Source organism: Protopterus annectens, chromosome 9.part0 (assembly GCF_019279795.1).
Source record: "Protopterus annectens isolate FY-2018-M chromosome 9.part0, PAN1.0, whole genome shotgun sequence".
NCBI lineage: Eukaryota > Metazoa > Chordata > Ceratodontiformes > Protopteridae > Protopterus > Protopterus annectens.
Window position 1 is genome coordinate 1,658,200,496 of NC_056743.1, and position 23,597 is coordinate 1,658,224,092.

Consider the following 23,597-nt stretch of genomic DNA (forward strand, 5'->3'; position numbering starts at 1 on the left):
CAGCGAATGCAGACAGGCCACTGAATGTGTGGGCCTATGGACAAAAAATGAAAAGGATGAGAAACACAACTGGTAGTACTATCAGTGCTGTTATTCTAGCAGCAGGAGTAAATACAGCTTCTTGTGGTAAAAACATGTATCACATTGATTATGCATACTGAGTAAACAAAATGCATGTGCATACAATCATATGTTGCTATCTGCTATATTTTTTAATTGTATGTCTCAACCACTATGCTTATGTAAACATCTTATGTATTGTATCTTACCAATTGTTCTGGAGCTTTTATCCCTGGGCCTCTGCTGAGAATGAACAGCTAAGTCCAGTCAGACCTCCCGGGTAAACAAATGTAAAAAAAAATAAATAAATAAAATAAAATATTTACAGTGTAAAGCAAAGACATGCATTCATTAGTATGCTACTTAGAACAGCAGTCCAGTATTACAGAGTAGAAAGGGATGGTAATTTAGTAAACCACACGTCCGAAGTATACAGTACTTGTTTAAGCTGACATAAATATTGCAATATAAAGTATGACCTATAAACCAGGGACCACAAGAGCATGCTGCAGAGTGTTATCATTATATCACTGAACCTGTGTCTATAAGTGTAAAAGGAAAGAGTACTCACATTATGCTGTATTACAAAGGAAAGGTACAGTATTACAATAGGCACTGTTTGTGGTTTTGAATACCACACTCCCCATACTTAAAACCAGCTCTTTAGAATACTGTTTTAGGTTATCACCAATAAAAGTACATTACTGTTACATATTCATAATGATAGGATTAAAAGTGCAGACCTCTTTAGCTGTGGCTCCTATGGTCCACTGTCAAATGTAATCAGTGTACAAGAAACATGCATTTGTGCAATATATGCCCCCAAGAATGATTTGCTAGATGCAATTTGATCTGCACTATAGTGTGTCTGTGTTAGCAACAGGGCCATTTTATTGTATTATGCTTTTTGTCATTATGGAAGGTTAATTTTATTTATGTTATTTCAGCACTACAGAGTAGTCTAGTTCTTGGTGGTCCACCTACACCTCCTCCACTGTCTATGACACAAAGGCCCAACACTTCTGAGCTGCAGCCTGATGGCAACCCCCCTGCTGCCCCTGCCCTACCTGGACCATCAGGTAGTTTGCCCCAGATGATAGGCCTGTGGTTCCCTCTGGGAGCAGAGGGGGTGATTTTGTCACCCAAGTTGAACAGTCAGGTCTGGTGTGTAGGACTGTGTGCCACAGAATTGGAGCATGCCTATGCTAAGTGGGGAATCTGCTCTCCATCGTCATCCTGAATAATACAAGGACACACATACATTAGACACTGCTGCCACTGGCACAGTGAGGTGTCAGTGATGACAGTCATGTGGGTTAGGACTCCATTCTCACTGTCACCAAACATGACGTCCATAGGTCTGAGATCCCCCCACTCCCACCCCAACCAAGGTGTTCACCCCCTCTTGTGTCCTTCATCAACCCTGTCTCTTGTCTTGTCTGTCCTGTATGTCTACAAATGCTTCCTCACCTTCCCAACTTGCTTTCATCAGACTTGCCTATGTAATTTCTCCAACATTCCACTCTCTCCTTCAAAAAAATAAAAAAGTGCACTTGTCTCAAAAATAACTTTTGTCCTTTACATAGTTCTTTGTTTCTCACAAGTGTCTACTTGGCACACTTAATTTGGTCCAAATGACTTGCCAACACAGTTATGTTGTTGTCACGCCTCTTAGTTGAGGTGACTGTCCAAATTCAGCTATTAGACTGTCCACATGCCCATATGTTACTGTTGCTCCCCATTTTACCACTTTCCTATCTTCCTCCCATTTCTTTTCTTTAAATAATCATTGTGTGATGGTGCGTGATACACAGCATAGTGCAACACTGTAAAAAGGAGATTATTAACTTATATTGGATACCAGTACCATCTAGCAACAGACATTTCATCATTACTGCATTGAGTGCATACACAGTTGATGACACAGATTTATAGCTATCACATTTTATAATGCTGAGGTACACATACAAGTATTTGAAATGATAGATGCACCTATATTTGAACCAAGTAGTACCTGAACCAAAATAATACACCAGCAATGTATTTAACAGATAGTGCTAAATAGTCAGTTGAGTAGAAGGTGTATTTTGCATGTTGTATAGATAATTGCACAATAAGGTGGTGATACATGCACCTGCTACTTCGGTATACCAATGAATTGTAATGAAATATCTATTATTCTATCATGTTTCTAAGTATGTAAGAGCAATATTTACAACATGTCACTTTAGTGATGGCCCTTTGCCCCCATTGTGTGTTGCTTTGTCCAGATGTTTTCCTCTACCAAGCAGACAGGTATGTTCCTAATAATTATTTAATACTTTATCAGCCTTGCATCATGCAAACATTCTTTATTAAGAATATGTGGCAATTATTACTGATTTTTTAAAATACATCTGGTAATTAACTGACTCTGTTGCTGGACGGGTTAATGCATTGTTGATGAAATCAAATGGTACTGGGTTCAAAATAGGGTGTTGGCATAAATTTTACAAGTGTGCATGATACTTTTACACATATCCACTGTTCCTACTTCCACTTAGCATTGCTTAGCAATGATGCACATTACGCACCATTGCATAATGATTCTTTAAAGAAAAGAAATGGAGGAAGATAGGAAAGTGGGGAAATGGAGGGCAAGCAGGTGGAAAAACAAAGTGAAAGTAAAGCATGGATGTGCAGGAATGGTGTAGGAAAGGACCATAGCTATCCATTTCTTCAACAGTAACACATGGGCATATGTACAGTTTATTAGCTGAATTTGGACTCTCACTTCCAAATTGTGTTGTGAAGCCATTTGGACCAAATTAAGTGTATCAAGTAGACATGTGCAAAATGGGGAGCTATGTATGAGACAAAGTTTTTTGGGCACAAGTGTCCTTTTTTATTAAGGAGAGAGTGGGATGTTGGGGAAGGGATATAGGCAAGTTTGAGGAAGTTATGTTAGAAAGGTGAGGAAATGTTTGCAGACAGACAAGAAAGACCAGACAAGAGACAGAGTCAGTGAAGGACGTAAGAAGGGAATGAACACCTTGATTGGGGTGGGGGTTTGATGTCCCATCACTGTGCTGCTGGATGCAGTGGCTGACATCTGTGCCTATGGCAGGACTGCCATGCCAGGATGGAAAGCAACCTCTTCATCAGGCATAGGCATGTGCCCATGGTCTGGTGCACAGTCCTAAGCACCACAGCTGGCAACTCCACATGGATGATGTGTGTACCCCCTCTGCTCCCACAGGGGACCGTAAGCCTGGTCCCTGGATCAGAACTACCTGAGGGTCCAGGTAGGGCAGGTGCAGCAGTGGGAGATGCCGCCAGGCTGCAGCCCAGAATTGCTCGGCCTTGGTTCTTTAGACAGTGGAGCAAGTGTAAGCAGATCATGGGGAAGCAGCCTACACTGCTGTGCTGCAGTAATAACATGAATAAAATTCAAAACAAATAGTAAATAAAATATAAAACAAATTAAATGAAATTTATAAAAAAATATAAAAAATAAAAAGCAATATCTAAAGTTTCAAATAATATAATTACAAACAAAATGAAAAATCAATAAAATGAAAATTATTTAACATCGATAAATTATGAAATTATACAAAGCTCCACAAACAAAAACTTACAGTAATAATTATAATAATGCAGTCAGACGAGAGTACAAACAAGAGTGTACACAAGTAAACAGAGTCTAAAGTGGATGGACAATCCATTATAGACTAAAAGAACATACGAAAATACAATGACAGAATGCAATATAAATTCAGAGCCAGCAAGCATGGATATAAACAGAGAAATAATGACATGGGGCTAAATTACCATTAGAAGTATGTCTACAGTATGGGGTAAATTCAATGAATCTATGTCTAACAAAGAATCTGTGTGAAAGATGTTATGAGTCCGCAGAGTTTAGAGATGGAGGGGGTAAAGTAAGAGGATAGAGAGGCAGTTATCCTGGTGAATAGCAGGAGTAGAGCCAGTGTTTGGCTAGGTAGTTCTTTAGGAGTTGTTTGAACTTGTGGTGGTGAGTGTATTGTGTAATGGGTTGTGGAAGAGTGTTCCATAATTTGGCAACTTTGTTGGAGTAAAGTGAGTTGCCATGGTGATTGTGAGAGTGGTAGACTTTTAACATTAGGTTGTTGGAGGATCTAAGGGAGCGGGTATTAGTAATAGGTTGGACAAGGCTTGAGTGAGCAGGGCAGTTACTGGGTTGGTAGATTATTTTGTGGACCAAGGCCATTTGGTTGAGTGATAAAAGGTTAGGGAGTTCTAGCCAGTTGAGCTGTGAGAGGGCAATACAGTGGTGAGTCCTGTATGGTTGAGTGGGGCAAACTTAGCTATTTTGTTGTAGCAGTTCTACAACGAACAGACCAACACAGTGAATCTTAAAAGTGTGTGGGTATTCAACAGAAATATGCACAGTAGAAAGCAATGCTGCAGAATAATGCATGCATACTTGCTTTTACAGTTCAGACATGCATTTCCAATTTCATAAAACTGTATGACATAGCAACTAATCCACCTATCACTGCTAATGCTGCAATAACAGTACTTTATAGAATTATGCTTACTTACCATGTGTGCTTTTCACATACTGGCCAATTGGCTCACATGGGACCTTGCATTTGACATTTACCATGTGTTGCTCACATGGAACCTTACATTTGAGATTCTCTCTTCTGCAGCTGTGGAAAAAAAGGGAAAAGAAAAAACATTATGAATACCAATTTCTAACATATTCAGCTTGAATATTTACAAATACTCTATGTAAAGCATACATGCACATCTGTGGGGTGTGCCCTACCCAACACTCCCTGATCCAGTGATCAAGGGTATCCCTTTTTCTGCGGTGTAGGTTGTCACAGTGGTGCTTACATTGTTCCCCCATGCAAGGGATACCAGTTGCACTGGTAAGGGCCCAGGCCAAACTATACCAAGCTTCTGATTTATATTGGGAGCCAGTATAATTCTCCCACAGCAGCCAGGGTGCATGGCCCTTAACCAGGAGACCAATAAAGACCTTGGACCCTGGGAACCCCAGTACTGCACTCTAAAATGCATTCCCTCACCAATGCCTACCATTGCTGCACAAGGCCGATCTCAAAATGTCTGAGATACAATTCCCACCTATTGACCTTGAAATAGCATGTTGTCCCATGAATCAAACTTATTGAGAGTGTGCACTGTCTACATTTTGATACATCTGAAAAAGCTGCATGCTGCTTACCATCTCACAAACACAGTAAAACAAGTGTATTGGTTTATGCGATGTTAAGCACCGCTTACCTTTTTCAAAGGTATCCAAAAATTACTTCCAACCAATGCTATTCCATGGTTATTGCATTACACTAAAACTTTATTTGTATAAGCTGCAATGTCACAACAGCATAAATAAAGTTTGCATACCCTGGACTAGGGCCCAGAGCCATCTGCATTGTAGTCCAACACTCTGCACATGTCACCACAGGATTTGCTGCCTGTAGTCTGTTTTTTACTATGTATTGTCAATTTGATGGTATGCGCATAGCACTGCCTATCTTACCAGATTTGCACAATGCCCTGGTACTGTGTAATCGCAATTGAAAGCATTTGTTTTTTATTTGTGGATGTCTGGGTCAAGTCTGATACATGGGTGGTCCCACAGTGCAAGCAAGGTAAGCATTGTCAAAAGCCATGGCACCCCGCTCAAAGATGGCATACATAAAAGAAAAGTAGGAGGAAAATCAAACTCTATAGCTATGGGTTTTGCCTGGTATTTTTGTGGTATTCCTCATAACATTTGTGGTTTTGCAAGAATCATTCAGGATGTATGGCACTACATGGTAACATAGGTTGTCGTTTAGGACTAAGAGGTTGGGAGGTATGGTGGCAGGATGCCGGTGGTCTCCTGTACATGGATTCATTATCTGTGTTGCTCTATGAGGTTTCATGGACAACACTACTGGGGCATACTGTGAAACCTCAGTTAAGTGCTTCATTCTACATTAATATGCACTGCACACTGCCAAGAGCACACTGTGGTTGTGTACGTGGATACACTCCATGTAGGCTCTACATGAGCCTGTGTGGAGTTTAATGAATCCTGCAAATTGTCTATTAAACAAATGAGACTAACTTGACATAAACAGTAATTAAACATGATTTTTTTTCTTTTTTCCCCAGTGGCAATAATCATTTTTATTAGATATTTGTTTTTTTTTGTTGTTGTTGATGAATTAACTGCCTTGTTGAAATGCTTTATTATGCACAAGTTACAGCTGTTTCACATACACAAACTGTGCAAAATGTTACACTCCTTTAAACTTACATTTAAGATACTGTTCATAATTTGACTATATTTGCATAATCATATTTAGCTGCTTCTATATTATGGATTATGAAGAAAGGCAATAAAAGCATAAACAATCCATTAAACTTTATTGTACTAGATGTTTATAATTTTTTTCAAATTGAATAAAGTTTGATTCATAGTAAAGTAATGCTCATAATGCCATCTCCATGGCTTGGAGACATGAAACCCTGAAAATAAGTCGGACATCTGAAGTATAGTTTGTGGGAGGGTAATACTGACATGCTCACACTGGGTATAGGGGGTATTTCATTTGATGCTCTAACAACCATCATCAGGTAAGATTTCAGCATGCAGCATATAAGGACTTGTGTTTTTGCAAATTCCTTGCAGTGCTTTTTCAATAGTCTTTCATAGATTGCAAGCACAGTTGATAATCAAGAAATAATTTGTTTTTTACTGGAACAGTCACTTTTGTCTGTTGCCAGGAATGTCACAGAAGCACTACATACTGCATATGTAGGTAAGATTGCAACAAATGTTTGAAATTCTTCCACTCCACCTGCTTGGAATACAAAAGTATCTGCTTAATGAGTGACATCAAAATTTCTTATATAGGTTCATACTAGACTAACTGCTCTTGTGGGCCATTTTAAGTCTAGGCAATTATTCCAAGTGTGAATCAAACGCTGCACCTTGCGTCTGCAAGGAAAACCCCTTAACCATTAAGCCAACCTCCCACCCCTATAAGCCAACTTCCCACCCCTTTCTATCTATATATCTATCTATATATATCTATATCTATACATATATATGGGTCTACTTTTATTTGTCGAAGGTTTATTTCTTCAACAAACAAAAGTATGACGCCAGTGATGTGAAAGTGCACTTAAACAAAAGTGCACTTTTACAAATACCGGTTCACAAAATTGGTAATAAAAATGACACACTACAAAGGCAGTTTTGCAGGGGAGTAAGCCCCTCTGCACCTCCCATGTGGGGGTTGTGTCCCCTACATCACCACTACTTTATATATACTAACTCTGAGATCGCACTACAGTGGGGAAGCAGGTATATTCCTTTATCCTCACTGTAGTGTGCTTCGGTGCTGCAGTGTGCTATATATATATATTTTTATTAACGATTCAGTGAACCGGTATTCATGAATTCATGAAAGTGCACTTTTGTTTCATTTTGTATCACTGGGGTCGTATTTTTGTTTGTCAAAGAAATGAGCCTTCAACAAATAAAAGTGGACCCATATATCTATATATATATATATATATATATATATATATATATATATATATATATATATATGGGTGTACTTTAAAATTAACAAAATGCCCAAATTTTAAATTATCGAGATGACAACACCAAACTTGCATTTAAACAAATTTAAACAAAAACCCAAAGTAACAATATTTTCACCAGGGAAAGGAGGCAGTCAGCCAACATTCAGGACTTTGCCCTTTTCCCTACTATAGTGTGATCTCAGAGTTGGTATATTTAGTTAAGGTGGGTATGGGGGGTACTCCTCCACATTGAGAGTGTGAAGATGAAGCCACCCACTTGGGAGGGTTTGATATGGTTCCATTTCTGTTTTTTTCTCCGTGTTGGCCGACTGCCTCCTTTCCCTGCTGAAAACATCTGTGTTGTGGATTTTCGTTTAACTCCAATTTCTGTGTTATCCTCTTGATCATTTCAAATTCTTGTAAGTGGCATTATTTCTGGTACTAGGGTTACTGACAAGAAATGTATTAAATGAGATCTTGTTTAGAAACACCAAACTAGTTCAACACACTTCTGCCTAACCTCAGCAGAGTGGTGCAGTGGAAAGCATACTGGGCTCATAACCCAGAGGCTGATGGATCAAAACCAGCCTCTGTTATAAAAAGGGTAGGAAGCTTTTAGGGTGAGAGGTTGGCATAATGGTTAAGGTGTTTGCCATACAGACACAGGATGCAGGGCTTGATTGTCACATGAGGTAATTGGCTAGGCTTAAAATAGCCCACAAGGGCACTTAGCCTAGCACTAATCTATAAACTTATGAAGAGTATTTTGCCCATTTAATGCAATACTCCAGAATTAGTATGAATGAAAAGGAATTGTGAATTGTAAATGCATCTTCAAGAGCCAGTATATGTGCAACAAGAACTTTCACTAAAGATGACAATGACTAAGCAGCGACAAACCGATAAACACCATCAGTTCTAGGGACTAAAGAAAAGAAATCACAGCATTTTCAACATTTATGTGGGAAACAATTTATGTTAATCACATATGAGTAGCCAGTGCTAGCTATTTTTGTCCCATGGACAGTGGTATTTATGAGCAATACAGTGTGATTTCACTTGTGGTCTCCCCTCCTTTTTTGTTTTTCTTTTGCGCATACTCCTATGATGTTGAGAAAAGTGAACAAAGTTGCATAATGATGTTGATGGACTACTTTGATTGCCATATAGAGAAAACAAAGAGTATTCATTGGTGGGCAGTCATAATATGCACATCACTTACTGCAGTTGCATGAGATAAATGATACTATACAGATAACCATTTTGCTCTTATACATTGCTTTGGTTGTTCTTTCAAAGAAGTGCAGCAGGTTAAATAGGCATAACCTGCCCTTGACGAAACCAAATTGTTCAGAAGCTTCCTAGTTCATTATTGACAATTCCCATGATAATTCTTTCCATGGCTTTGCATATAACACTAAGGAGACTTTTGGATCTTAGTTTCCAGGGTCTATGGATGGCCTTTCTTTGTGCTTTTCACAGTTTGTGAGGCATAAAGCCTGTTTGGAGGCTACAGTTAAATAACAACTACAGAAACCCTGATAAGGCATGTTTCATGCTATTTAGAAGGCTTCCTGCAATATTGTCTGGGACCATTGCTGCAATGTTCTTGGCCTTAAAGAGAGCATTGAGGACCTCTTCCCTATTAGTTGTAAATCACTGGCCTAGAGAGGCTAATTGTCTATACCATATCGACCTGCTCCGAGAACAATAAAGGTAGTCCTGAAATATACAAAGTGGAATAGACAGCCAAAAAGATGATACAATGCTGGAAAATACTTTAATAACTCCAAAACAACTCCACAAAATATCGACTGAGCACTTTTGTCTCCGATCGGAGACTTCTTCAGAGTCAATTAAAATAAACAAAAATCATCACTTATATACAAAACCAAATGCGGGCTGGCATAAATACATTAATTGATTAATTTATATGACCATTTCTTAAAAGGACCACATTCCTTATTAAATGTATATGTACTAACAATACATACAATACTAATGATAACCAAAACATAGTATCAAACAGGGGCTCAGAAAGATACTGGTTGGCAAGAATGAATATAAATGTACACATACTATCATTCCTAAACCTATTTTAAAAAAAATAAATATACTTATAAATATTAAATTTATATATATTAATGAAAATATTGGTAGTGTAAAAATATATATATGTATATGTATATGTATATATAAAATTACCTAGTATATAAATACATATTTGCATAATATAATAACAATATTATTGTATATTACAAATATATACATAAAATGTGCTAAAAACGTATTCATAAATATATACATAAAAATATAATATAAAATAATATAAATAATTACAGAAAATATTGAAAGTGTTAGGGTATTAAAAAACCATACATAGAAAGATGTGCATAAAAGTGGACCATAAACTTATTATTTCTTATCGGTTCACTGTTTTTCCTTTTCTGATTTTCTTAGGATCAGCAGCAAAAATTTTCAAAACTGGGGTAATGGATATGTGGCCATTTAGACCTTTCCCTCCACATGCATCCAATCTCAGTTGCCACATCATTTCTTTGTACTCAAATTTTGTTTCCCAATCTCCTCCCCTATCTGGGTGTTTAACTTCCTCTATCACCCAAAATTTAAAATCCGCTTCTTTACAGGTCAATGCATGTCTATATAAAGCATTATTATCATTATGTTTGTTGATGTCTCTAATGTCTTTTGGTTTTGTATATAAGTGATGATTTTTGTTTATTTTAATTGACTCTGAAGAAGTCTCCAAATGGAGACAAAAGTGCTCAGTCGATATTTGTGTGTTGTGGAGTTGTTTTGGAGTTATTAAAGCTTTTTCCAGCATTGGATCATCTTTTTGACTGTCTATTCCACTTCGTATATTTCAGGACTACCTTTATTGTTCTCGGAGCAGGTCGTTTTGGTTTAGTGCTCTTTTGCCTTTTGCTCCTGAGCTTGGGTTACGAGTTGTTTGTCTATACCATATGTCAATGAGTCTTCTTTTCTGAAACCAGTCTAGCTTGTTTGATGGATACTTGGAAATAAGGAAAAATGATTTGCTCAAAGCTTTGTATGGTTAAGCAACACTTACAAAGAGATTAAAGACCTATACAAAAGTGCTACTGCAGTTTAAGTAAAACTATTCCCTAGGGAATTGCTCTCTACTCCATGACAAGATACTATATTAACATTGTGCAATCGTTTAAGGACTTGATAAAACTAAATGAAGTAGAAAATCACTCAAAGTGGCCTGATATATGGTGTATCGCTATAAAAAAAAACTAGTAATGGTTGTAGAGCTTAAGATATGTACTTATACAAGCAATAGAATACAGAAGCAAACTGTTGGGGACAACAGCCTGTAATTTATGAAGAAAAAATGTAATTAATCATTTCCAATAAACATGTTGTCATCATCCATAAATGATATAGATGAAAGATTTGAACAAAATTTCTAAAAGTACATCAGTTACAAACACTAGTGACAAATCCATATGACTTACCATCATTTTTTATACCTGTCATACTATGGAATATGTAGCTATCACTGTTGCACTCAAAAATTTAATCATACACAAGAACTGGTGTGCATGAGTGTAGTATGCTATACCAAAACATAAATGAGGGACCACTGAGAGGTGTCACTACTGGATAGTGGCTGTTGTACAAATACCACAGAAAAGACATATGGTAACTGTTTAGCAGGTCAGGCTTTTTAAGTACAATGCCAATGTGCAAGTGTGTAAGTGTGAACATGGAAAAGACTGGCAAAACATATAAGGCACACTGACTCATTCAATAGATTTGAACTAGTAATCAGAATATTGCAATGAACAGTGAGCCCTAAAAGAGGAAAAGTTACAACCCATGATGGTTAGCAGACTAAGCACAACAAAATGCCAATGACAGAATAATGGAAGGTCAAGAATATTGTACCGACAGCGGAATAAAAAAGATCACACTCCAGGAAAGATAAAAGATTTCACTTTTTACCCATGAAGAATGAATTATCAAGGTGAGGATATACCAGTGAGCAACATGTATGTGTTTGCTTTGACATCTCCAATGGGAGACACATCAAAGGGCCTATCTAGGTCATTGTTTCATAACCAGAGTGGTGTCTGAGGCACTCTCCAGAACAACTAATAAAATCCTTACAAATCTGTCTGACTTGGAAAGAGCCAATTTTCAGTGGAGGCCCAGGGATAATGTGGGAGGAAACCAGACCACCTGGAGGAAACCCACACAAACACAGGGAAGACATGCAGACTCTGCACAGAAGGCACCCCAGCCAAGTATCAAACTAGAGAACCTCTTACTATGCGGCAACAACACTACCACTGCACCACTGCACTGCCATATGCTATGTGAGCAACCACAAGGGTTTTTTTAAGACTTGCCATGCATCCCAAATCTATGACAACTTCCGATATCCTTGATATGTATAAGCAGGGGCTTATGAGATTAAACATTAAAAAACAGGGGCCTTTGAGATGAACCATTTAAAGGATCCCTGTGTCCATTAGAGATATAGGTGCCAAATCAAGGATGAATTTCCTTTTCGCCATCAAACTGTCCAAGTTATACTTCAATTTGGTGAGGGAGGTGCTCTGCTTCACAAGGATGGGGACCCTGTTCAAGGGAAGGGGTAATCTCTGTGATACATGCTTGTCTCTTCAGCAGGTCCTATTTATATTACAGGCAAGGTTTAAGTCTTTGTAACAGGTAATTCTGGTGCTGTCTGTTTTTCCAGTATGCAGGAGGTCCATCAGGGTGGGGTCTGACAATGGCTTTATTCCAGGCATAGAGCTCATCTGATCAACCTGTAGGAGACAGAATACAGGGATAGGGCTTTGAGGTGGTCTGCATAGGACATGTTACTTATACCCTGTATTCTTTTAGTGAGGAACCTTTGTAGACATCACAATTGTTGATGTGCCTGGTTAGGTACATACCAAAGGGGACACTGCACTGAATACAGTGGAGCAATGATGTCCTTAAGCCTAAATACTATACCTTTACTTATAAGATGCATAACATGGAATGATTTATTCACTACTCAAGGCATGTGATGGGCAAAGACTAGATTATTGTCTATGTGTGTCCCCAAGTCCCTGACTACTGAGTCAACTCTTGCAGTATGTTATCAATATGATACTTACCAAATGTGGATGACTTCCTGAAGGCTACTATTATGCATTTTTTATCATTTAGTTTTTACCAATGACTTCTACTGCAAGTTATTTGTCTGTTATCCCTTCTTGGAGAACATTTTTGTTGGTGGGGGATTCTGTGACCACTCTTAATTTGCAATAATCTGCAAATTTATTTTAAATGTAACATTTATATTGGCTTTGCTTCAAAGAATTAAATGCCAAAAAGGAGCATTCCCAGGACCAATCCATGAGAGACTTCACTTGTGATTGGCCTTATTGTAGAGGTGGACTCTCCAATTTTAACCTCCTGGGTCCTGTCTGTGAGCCAGATGGCTATCCACCGGGTGACATAAAGGTTTGTACCTAACCTCTTGTGTTTGTCAATAATGCCTAAGTGAGATATTGTGTCAGATGTGTTGGCCAGATTAATGCAGACAGGCAGCATGAACCATTTTGCTCTTATACATTGCTTTGCAGGCAGGCAGCATGAACCATTTTTCTCTTATACATTGCTTTGCTGGTCCTTTCAAAGAAGTGCAGCAGGTTAAGTAGGCATAACCTGCCCTTGACGAAACCAAATTGTTCAGAAGTTTCCTAGGTCACTATTGACAATTTCCATGATAATTCTTTCCATGGCTTTGCATATAACACTAAGGAGACTTTTGGATCTTAGTTTCCAGGGTCTATGGATGGCCTTTCTTTGTGCTTTTCACAATTTGTGAGGCACAAAGCCTGTTTGGAGGCTACAGTTAAATAACAACTACAGAGACCTTGATAAGGCATGTTTCATGCTATTTAGAAGGCTTCCTGCAATATTGTCTGGGACCATTGATGCAATGTTCTCGGTCTTAAATAGAGCATTAAGGACCTGTTCCCTAGTGATAGTATGGGGAGTTATATTTGATGGTATTTCCTGAAAGGAGGTTGAGGAGGAGAAAAGGGTAAAGTTAGAGATGAATTTGTCTGGCAGTAGGCTTGCTCTATCCTTTGGCTCAGTATAGGTGGCTTCATTAAAAATGGACATAGCTTAAGTATATCAAATTTACCTCACATTTGACTTTGGTTTACTTTATTTGCCTTCTGAGCTGTTTGTTTAGTTTGATGTGAGTGCTTTTATCCCAAGGGGTGGTGCACCTCCCAATTTTTACCATGATTTTCTTCCTCCTGTTATGCAGCCTACTGATGTGATTCCACCAGAGTGGCTTGTTTATTGAGTTAGATCTGTACTTCTTGGTTGGTACAGCTGCCTCTATGCAGCTATTAACATGCTTGTATTAAGTTTCTGTGAACAGTTCCACATAGGCAGAAGTGTTGACATGGTTTATGAGAACTTGAATTGTTTCTAGGTTATCACTTAATAATAAAACGTTAGCCTCAGAGTAGTTCTTGAACATTGCAGGGTTAGCTAGGGTTATAGGTTTTATTTTTATGCCAAAGAAGACCATTTTGTGTTCTGAGCTTATCAGAGAAGACATTATATTAGGGGGTGTGCAGCACTCTCCCATATTAGTGCTGACCAGATCCAGTATGTTTGTGTCCCTGGTAATCATATTGACTATCTCTTCTGGGGAGTTTGTGTTTAGACAATCCAGGAATCTCTGTGCCTCTACATTTTGTGTCATATTTGATTCCCATTTGATAGTGAGGTAGTTAAAAATGTCCATGAATATGATATTGGGTTCGATGGAGATTGATTTCAATAAGCTTAAATCCATGTTATGGGTTTCCTGAGTCATAAAAGGGACATATAACTTACAAGAAGGTGGCATGGGTTTTTGCCTATGGTGACTTGAATGTGGAGAAGTTCAAATGCATTGTCTTGTTTGACCATTTTTGAGGTATATATATTTTTGATGTGAATCCAGACACCTCCAACTTTAGTCCCTGTCTGTTTAGTAGCTGGTCTAAATGTGCAGAAGACAGTATAGCCTTACACTGCCAGTATGCTCTCTTTGGCATTAAACCTTGACTCAGTGATCGGGCAGATATCTGCATTCTCTAGGGAGAGCAGAGCATAAAGAGAGTGAAGTTTGCTGTTTAAAGTTCTAGCATTGAGAAGTAACACCTTTAGATTTTCTTGGTTTGGTTTGCTATGTCGGAAATACTTTCAGTTTGGCATTGCCTAAGCATGATGGGGGAGGACAGTGTTTCAGCTAATATTCAAAAGTCTAGAGGGGGAGCTGCAGACCATTCCTGGCAAAGCTGTGTGGTCTGTTGACCACCCCCTTCCATGCTGACAAATATTGCATCTCTTAGAATGACTGGAAACTAAGCCAGTTATTAAAGTCAGTCATCTTCTGTTCATATTGTGACATCATCCTTGGAGAAGGTAACATGATAATCAGTGCTAGGCTCATACCAGCCTGGGATACATATTATGAGGGCTCCATGATGTTTCTCCTCGTACAGTCTAGGGAGATATGTCTGAGGTCATTTACACTCATGGACTATGACTGAGTCATACTGGTACTTGTGGTCCAATAACTTGAGTGCTTGCATAATGAGCCTGACTCTGGCCTCTTATAAGCAACTGACCATGAGATTCTTTTTACTCAGCCTGGTGACATGGACTTCAGTTTCTCTCACAATGGAGACTCAATGACCAGAATGTGGTACTGTGAGGTGGCTTTCCTTATGGGATTAGAAGTAGAGACTCTATGAGATGTAGCTGTATGTGTTGATGTAGTTGTTCTGAAAGAGTGCATTTGAGGCTGTTGAGAGTATTTGTTATGTGTACTTTGTCTAGGAAATCTTTGTGGTTTAGGAAGGTTCCACGTAAGTGCCTCTGCATATGTGAGTCTGTGTGACTGCTTTGTACTGTGAGTGATGAGTGTGACTTGTGTACTACTGACAACTTGATTGACATTAGGAGTGGTTTTATTTGAGAGCTTTTCTTCCACTAAAATTTTGTAAATACACTTCCCACATATCAGTCTGTTTGAGTATTAGCTGGTTGTCAGTAAACATGAGGTAATTTCTACATTGCCTCAGGATGCCCATATCCAATAAGCTGGCAATGGAGATCATAGGATCATAGGATCATAGTATCATAGGAAATTACTAGGCTAATGGCCCTATGGCCTATACAAGCCTATCCAGGTTCTACCCTTATTTCCATGATCAGCCCCTATTGTTCCTATCCAAGAGGGACACAGGTGGCACCCCAAGGGTGAATTTATGGTTACCCATCCAACTGTCTAGATTGCGTTTGAAGAGACCGAATGAGGTGCTATGTTTCACATGAAGTGGGAGTCTGTTCCAAATGTGTGGTAAACTCTGGGAGACAAATCCTTCCCTCCAGTAGATTCTATTAATGTCACATACCAGGTTAAGATCTTTAGAGCGAGTAACCCCTGCACCATTTCACTTATGGAGATGCAACATTTCCAATAAAGCAGGGTCAGAGCTTATCTTGTATGCAAGGCACATATTGCCTCTGAGTAGTTTGTATGAAGCAAAATAAAGTCACAGTGATTTCAGATGATCTACATAGGACAGATGCTGAAGACCTTGAATTTTCCTTGAGAGGAACCTTTGTGGTTTCTCCATTTGCTGCAGGTGCTTGGAAAGGTGCACACGAAAAGGGGCATTGTACTCAATTATTGGCCTGATGAGGGAAGAGTACTGGGAGGTTATAACTTATTTTTTTTTCAGGAAGCAATGCCCTTACTTATGAGATGAACAACATAGAATGCCCTTCTTACCATACTGGAGGCAGGGTGGTCAAAGATAAGGCTGCTGTAAACCTGTGTGAGCAGGTCTATCACCACTGAGAACATACTTAAGGTGTTGCTATTGATGTGGTAGTTAGCAGGAACGTTGCCCTTACCAAAAGGGATGATAATAAATTTTTTTTGCATTGAGTTTAAGGCCATGACTTTAGCACCAATCATTTGTTTGTGTAAGACCCTCTTGTAGGATGATGACATAATTTGGAGAGTCTATGACAACTCCCATTTTGTAGTCATCAGCAAACTTTGTCAGCCACAGATTCCAAACAGTGGAGGTCTCAGGACTGATCCCTATGGAACACCACTGGTAACAGGTCTACTGTTAGAGATGGATTCCCCTATTTTGACTATATGGGTTCTATCAGTGAGCCAGTTAGTGACCAATCTAACAATATAAGGATTGATACCTAGTTGGGTGAGTTTGTCAATGATGCCTGAGTGTGGGATAGTGTCTAATGCCTTGGATAAGTCTAGGTAGACTGAATGAACAAATGTCCCCTTATCCAGAGCCTTGGTGACTGTATTGAAGAAGTTTACCAGCTTTAACAGGTTTAGTGGGAAAGTTCATATCCATGGCAACAGGCCCTTTTTATTGATTAAACAGTTGACATAAGAATATAAAGTAATGTCAGGGGTATCAAGTTTACAAGTTGGGGGGCAGTGCTTGTCACTGCAAAGTACTTGCCCTGTGTACAACTAGGTATTGGTGAAATCTCAAGGGTATTTGTATAGGCAAAATGTCAACTCAAGGTGTTTGTGTCTGCACAGGGCACTGGCAAACACTTGAGGGAAAACTAGTAAATAGACTGATTATTTATAGATGAAGCATTTAGGGAAATATTCTAAAGTTAGGTTAGACAGCAGCTAATCAAGCAGTACTTACTGAAAAGAAAGAATTAGCTTTGTGAAGAATGATGAAAAGAGGGGTTTAGCCTGATTGGCCACTGTCTAGCTACTAGAGCTTGTCTCACCACAACTTCATGCTTTTGGGATACAATGACCATTTGCTTCCACTCTCACCAAAAACAAAGTTGCACCAATCCCAAGATGAGAAGCAGGCCACAGGCTCTTTGGTGATCAACAGTCTTGTCCCAGATGATGCAGGAGTTTGTAGGCAGACCTTTTCCTGGTAGATGCCTTGAATAACAGCCAGACCAATCAGGAAGGTCTCACAGAGGTACTCATTGCCCAATCAGACCCCGTTAGCAATCAATGCTCTCTGCTCCTTCTTTAACCAGGTGCAAAATACAAGTGCAAATTCCAAGTTGGCACCAATGAAGCATTTATCAGGCTTTCTGGTGATCAACAGTCTCCAGGAAATAATGACCCTGTTCTATGCTCAACGGAAGATAGAAAGAAGCACTAAGCCCAAGATGACTTCTGAAAGGCAGAATGTGGGTCTCCAATAATTGCTGGCCTTGAACTAGATGCTGCAGATTTTAAAGGTAAGATGGAAAAAGGGTTTAGTATTCAAAGAGCTGCAGTGTGCACTAAGCAATTAGATATGAAAAAGGGGGTAACTCAAGCCTTAGCAATCTAAGTGGCATCCACTAATTTTAAAAGAGAAATATAGGTTGAAATAGGGTGGACACTTGGTATTCTGACTCTACGGAATACAGTGGGATGGTCAATAAATCTAAATAACTGAAGGAGAGTGATTTCACAAAATGATAATTTTGTGCTTACACTCAAAAGCAATATATTTCATTTCTGGGGAAGAGGAGGAGGAGGCAAATCTCCCCCCACCCATAAAAGCAAAGTTTCTGTTTATTTTAAATGGTCAGAAATGAAGTGCATTTATTTCATTTCCAATCACGTTATTTTTGGTGTTTTTATATGCTGATGAAACACAATGCTAATAAAATTTCAAGTAAAAGAATGTGGGTGCATTTCACTTTCATTGAATGACATGTCATTGGATCTCAAAAGAGTAAAAAAAAATCCTTGAATACATAGTTGGCAGATGACTCACTTGGTTAAACCACAATTCATAGAAAAATATATTATATAAATGTAAATTTGCCTATGTCACAAGTGATAATTCAGTAAAGGTGTTTAAAAAATGCTATAAAAATCACTGCAGGTGTGGTTTTGGATCATAGGTATTAGAGGTCAGATTATAGTAGAATAGAAATTATATCTTGCAAATGTCTACTGTCATGCTGTACTTCCACCTCTAGAAGACTGTCCCCCAGATTCAGCAATTCCTACATGGCATGCAGGAATAGTGCAAGAGCTCCTGGAGGCAATATGGCCACTGTGCGATCTATGAATAAGCTCCAGGGGTGTGCACAAGTGCTCCTGCACTACTCCTACACGGACACAGCTCCTGTATGCAAATTACCCCATTTGCAGGTGAAACCTTGCACATGAGGTAAATTTGAGATCCAGTAAGCTGTCAGCCGACCATGCAGGACTAGTGTAGTGTGCAGAAATGTACTCGGTTAGTAACTGAGTGCATTTCTGCAAACTACAAAATGGAACCATGACAGCTCCAAAAAAACAGTGTATAGTATGTGTAAAGCATGAAAATGGCCAAATATATGGCCATTAGCATGGAAAACAGTTGGCAAAAAAAAAATTAACATTTATTTTCTTTAGCCAATTTAGGTTGTTTAAGCGTAGGGCAGTGGCGTGCAAATGGGATCAGGCCGAAAAAATATATAAAAAAAAAACAGAAATAAGCATTCTAACCAAAATCACTATTTTTCCATTATACTCAATGGCAGGCAGAAGACAACATGGCCAGTGAATAGTGGTTGCTAAGGGGGAAAGCTCAGTGTGGGACCTGTAACTATGCATTAGCAGGCAATCCTATGCAAATGAGGGGAATGATACTGAATCCCCGATTTTCCCTCAATGCTAGCCAGCACCCACCAGTGTAAGTGCAGGAAGAGCATGGTTCAAGCCTGTGAGTTAGCTGACATAATAGGGGTGTGTGTCAGGCATACTGTAAGCTTATTGGAACCCTGTGGCTTGGGTTTGCCCTTAGCTTAGCAGAGCTAAGCAAGGGGGTGTGTCTGAGGCTGCCTAGTACTCTTTACATTGCCTAAATGGTTGCAAGCCATGCACAGTGTTTTAAAGAAAAAAAAAAGTAAACCAGGAAATAGCAGCTCTGTGCACATTTGAGCACTTTTTTTGCGTGGCGCGCCCCCAGGGAAGGCAATAGGAAGGGAAAACAGCAGTAGGAAGATAATCAAGGAGAACTAGCATGGCTGGCAGGTGAAATGTATCAGAAGCAGCCAATTACAGAGGCAGCAGCCCAACCTAGTCCAGCCCAGAACACTACTATAAACTATGCAAAGACCTTTCCCTCTGGTTTTTCCCACATACTCTATACTACCGGTGTATACAAGTGGGGAAATTTTAACAAACAAAAGCAACAAAATGATAGGGGCTGCAGCAGCTATCATACATCAACATGTGAAAGAGGCTGAGGGTGGTGAGGATGAGAATGCTGTTGACCAACCCACAGTGAGGAAATGGAGAAGAGCGTACAGACCCAGGGTAACCTACCAGGGGCTACATGAGCTGGAGATAGTGGAGTGCTACAGAGTGGACAGGGACCTCCTACAGCAAATTGTTGAGCTGTGCCGGCCATGCCTCACACACAGAACTAACAGAGGAGAACCCATCCCAGTGGATACCAAGGTATGTGTAGGCCTAAGAATACTAGCCACAGGTACCTTCCAAAGGCCAACTGGGGATATCATGGGGATGTCACAGGTATCAGCATCCAGGGTATTCCACCAGTTCCTGGATGCCATGTCAGCACATGCCAGTGAGCATGTATATTTTCCCAACACCCGTGAGGCATTGGCCAGCAATATGCATCTCTTATACCATAGAGCAGAATACCCTTAGGTAGTGGGCACTATAGACTGCACACACATATGCATCAAAGCATCACCTGGTGAGCAGGGTAGGGTCTACATCAACCACAAGGGCTTCCCCTCCATCAACTGCCAGATTGTGTGTGATGCCAAGGTCATTATAATGAATGTGCATGCTGGCTGTCCTGGAAGCTATCATGACTCCCACATCTGGCATCTGACACAGCTGTACCAGAGATTTGCCAATGGGGACACCCCTTACGGTCACCTAGTGGGGGGTGCTGGTTACACATTGGAGCCATGGCTGAGGACACCCATCAGAAATGCACACACACCCAAACAAGAACTCCATAATGAAGCACACACACAGACCAGAATCATAATAGTGCATGTGTTTGGGAAGCTCATGTCACTGTTCCGGTGCCTGGACACATCTGGTGGAGCCTTGCAGTACTCACCAGCTACATGTACCCAAATTGTCATCGTATGCACCATGCTACACAATATGATTCTGCAAAAACAGCTGCAACAGGAAAAGTATGGGGCAGGGCCACACAACCCCCCACCATTGCCAAGGCCTCCACAGGCACAGAGTGACTCAGAGGAGGAACAACCTGAGCCTGCCCCAGTAGGCAGAAGGAGGTCTGCCCAGTATGCCCTGGCCTTGGCAAAGATGCAATGCGTAGCACATACACTGACACAGTAGGGACCCAGGGAATGACACCTCTCTCTGATGCACACATACAGTAAAAGGGATGCCAAACATAACACTACCTGTGCTTAACCATGTATAGGATGTGTACTATGTGCATCTGGCATAGACAGCCCTCCAGCACCATCCTCAATACTGGCACAGCCACAAGGTAAGTCACTCTTTCTACCAATTGCCGACTGGAGTAGTATGTGTTTATGGTATGGATGTGAGCATGCAAGGGAATTGGGTGGCTGAATGGGATGCCAGCAGATAGACACCTATACTGGCAGCATGAGATCTGTAACAAATACTGGTGTCACCATAGTAGCTAGTACAAGAGAAGGTGACAAAACCAACTTCAGGAAATGTGCTGGGCCACATGTGTGTCTATATGACACACACATGCCAGTCAGGGAGGTTCACATACCCAACAACAGTCTCAGCCACCAGGACAGGTGAAGATAAACAGAAACAAAGGCTGTGCTAAGGCCTCTAATTGATGGCTATGGGTAACCTCCCCCCCAGGCCCACACAAACATACTACAACAGGGCAGGCAGTGGGATGTTAGTTCTGAAGGGTAAGAGGTCAGAAACTGAAATGTAGGTTAAACAAACCTAAGACCTGTAGTACACTGATATGCCTCTAGTCAGCATGATAGGTTAGAATACAGAATGAAATGGAGGGCCTGACATACCAGTACAGTCATAGCAAATGTGTACAAGTGTCAGGTTTGCCACCCCCAATCCTATGTAGAAATGTAGTAACAGTCTGGTGTGCCCACCCAGTCTGATGTAGAAATGTAGTAAAAGGTATGCCCCCCCATCCTATGTAAAAATGTATTAGCAGTCAGTTGTGCCCCCCATTCCTATGTAGACATGTAGTAACAGTCAGGTGTGCCCCCCAAACCTGTGTAGAAATATAGTAACAGCAGGTGTGCCTCCCCAATCCTGTGTAGAAATGTAGTAACATGTATGTGTAGGTATAATAGTGGAGCACAGGTTACCTGAGCTGGCCAAGGTAGCAGGATAGATTGTAGCATGTGCAGGTCTGCATGTGTTAGGTTGGTGTGTGTTGTATATTGTGTGAGAATGGTCAGTATATATGCACGGTGAGGTGTCCTGGTGGCCATTGCCCAATACTGATGATGACAGGGCCAATTTCTCACAAGTGCAGTGCCAAACACAATGCTTCCCAGTATAACACATTTCAGCAGTAAGCCATTGTAAATGTTTGGAAGTAATATGTGTCATCATCGGAAAGATGGACATGACATGACTATCGGCCCAGATATACAAACAGTACACAGGGGGAAGTACCCCAGACAGACAGTGTATAATATGTGACTGTCAGATGGACACACCCTTGGAATTGTACATACAGATTTGCAGCACATTATCTGGGCTTGCAGTAGGGAATACCAATGTGGTCTGGACAAAGGTCATAGGAATGATGTATTAAGAAACAGCTGATGTCCCTGCACAAGCCAGCATAAGTGGAATCCCCCATGCATATCAGTGAGTCAGGTGCAAGTAGTGTACATAGCACACATGCACCCAGCTCACCCAACCATCACCCACAGATACCACTCCGGTCTTATCCCTGCTGTTGGGAATGAGTACAATATGACCCCCACCTCTGTATGGCAATAGCGAAAGAATGCAGCATGCAGAGCAGGTGTCCCATGCAGGTGTGTCCCTAGCTGTAAGCAGCACCCTGCCAGCATCCACACCACTGGATCAATACTGACAGTATTGGCATGAACACCTTGCACACCTACCTTGTCATGCCAGGGGAGTATAGTGTATTGCAGTCTAGGACTGTAGGACTGACAGAATGCACTGGCCTGCTATAGCTGGCCTGTGTCACTACCAAATGGCCTACAATCCTCTGCCAAAGGCCTGTGTCCCACCCATACTGCCAATGTATGTTATGTCATGGACTCCCAAATAACAACATAACACAGTCCACAGAACCCAAATGCAAGGTCATATGGACAAATCACAGTAACATGTCCACCATGTCCTACTGCATGAACTGTGGACCAACACCAATTTACTGCTGTGATGAGGTGATAACTATAGGGAAAATATCAGAGAATGTTTGCATGATGTATGAAAGAGGATAGAATAAAAGAGGGGGAGTGGGAGCATGGGCAGCATGGAGTGTGTGAAGTCCAAAACTCAGCCGTGTGCACATACTATTCCTGGCTGAAAACATATGAAAGGGTGGCTACAATCCTGCTCGTAAACTACAATGTGTAGGGGTATTGTTCATAATTATGACTCCTGCCTCTGAGTAACCTGTGTGAATCTGTACAGCTGAGAGGTATCGCCACAGCAAGATATGGCCATACTGTCATGTTGATGGATGTACAAGCATGCGTTCCTCTCCTGCCACTGTACCAAGGTGCGAAACCATTTACACAGACCCAGCAGCAAGAATCTGCAGCTCCCCCTCCAGAATGGCATGAGTGTGCAAGAATATGTAGGCTTCTGACCACAATACTGGACACAGCTACATTAACCCTGTGTTACCCAGGACATGACT

General features: G+C 40.4%; 1 non-coding gene across 1 annotated transcript; it reads left to right on the plus strand.

Annotated features, from left to right (window-relative positions):
- Positions 1 to 8,158: 8,158 nt before the first annotated feature.
- TRNAM-CAU lies at positions 8,159 to 8,231 on the plus strand. Its single transcript has one exon. It is a non-coding gene; the product is annotated as a tRNA-Met (tRNA).
- Positions 8,232 to 23,597: the final 15,366 nt, after the last annotated feature.